The sequence below is a fragment of the Brassica oleracea genome, chromosome C4 (assembly GCF_000695525.1).
Source record: "Brassica oleracea var. oleracea cultivar TO1000 chromosome C4, BOL, whole genome shotgun sequence".
Classification (NCBI taxonomy): domain Eukaryota; kingdom Viridiplantae; phylum Streptophyta; class Magnoliopsida; order Brassicales; family Brassicaceae; genus Brassica; species Brassica oleracea.
This window is the reverse complement of record NC_027751.1, coordinates 22,720,263-22,721,507: the sequence shown is the minus strand read 5'-3', so window position 1 is coordinate 22,721,507 and position 1,245 is coordinate 22,720,263.

The following is a 1,245-nucleotide window of genomic DNA, read 5'->3' as shown; positions in this document are numbered from 1 at the left end:
CTCTACTTGCAATAATAATAAGGTTATAAAAGAATTTGATGTTTGGACTCATTTGTATATGAAAGGGTTTTCACGTAATTATAAAGTTTGGTACCTTCATGGGGAAACTGGTTATGAATATGGTAGTACTAGCGAACCTCAGCCTGTTAGTGAACCTCAGCCTGATATTAGGTTAGAAGAATCTAGAACGGATATAGATTATGGTGTAGGTACTGAGCAGATGGTACATGATCATTATAGAGGGGAAGAACCAAACCCCGAGTCTAGGAGATTTTTTGACATGTTGGATGCAGGAAAACAACCTTTGTATCAAAATTGTAGAGATGGTCATTCAGTCTTATCATCTGCAACTAGATTAATGGGTATTAAGACAGACTATAATTTGGCTGAAGAATGTATGGATGCGATTACTGATTTTGTCAAAGGTATTCTACCTGAGGATAACCTTGCACCGGGTTCATACTACGAGGTTCAGAAACTTGTTGCAGGTCTTCAACTACCGTATGAAGTGATAGATGTATGTATTGACAACTGCATGATCTACTGGAGAGCGGATGAGACACGGAATGTATGCAAATTTTGTGGGAAACCTCGTTATCAGGACACGAGGGGAAGAGTTCCGATCCCATTCAAAAGAATGTGGTATTTGCCTTTGACGGAAAGATTGAAGAGGTTGTATCAGTGTGAGCGCACAGCAAAAGCAATGAGATGGCATGCAGAGCATTCCACAAATGGTGAGATTAGACATCCTTCAGATGCAAAGGCTTGGAAACATTTCCAGTCAACATATCCAGAATTTGCGGAAGAGAGAAGAAATGTTTATCTTGGATTATCTACTGATGGTTTCAGCCCATTTGGAAAGCATGGAAGGCAGTATTCTCTATGGCCAGTTATTGTGACACCGTACAACTTACGGCCGAGCTTGTGCATGCGACGAGAGTTTTTGTTTCTCTCAATTCTAGTCCCCGGGCCAGATCGTCCTAAAAGATCACTAGATGTGTTTCTTCAAATACTGATATATGAGTTGCAACAACTATGGGCGCATGGTTTTGAGACATATGATGTTTCGTGCAAAGAAAACTTGATGCGGACATTACTTATGTGAACAATAAGTGACTTTCCAGCATATGGTATGTTATCTGGATGGACAACACATGGGAAGCTATCATGTCCATATTGTCAAGATGACACAGATGCTTTCCAACTAAAGAACGGAAGGAAAACGTGTTGGTTTGACTGTCACAG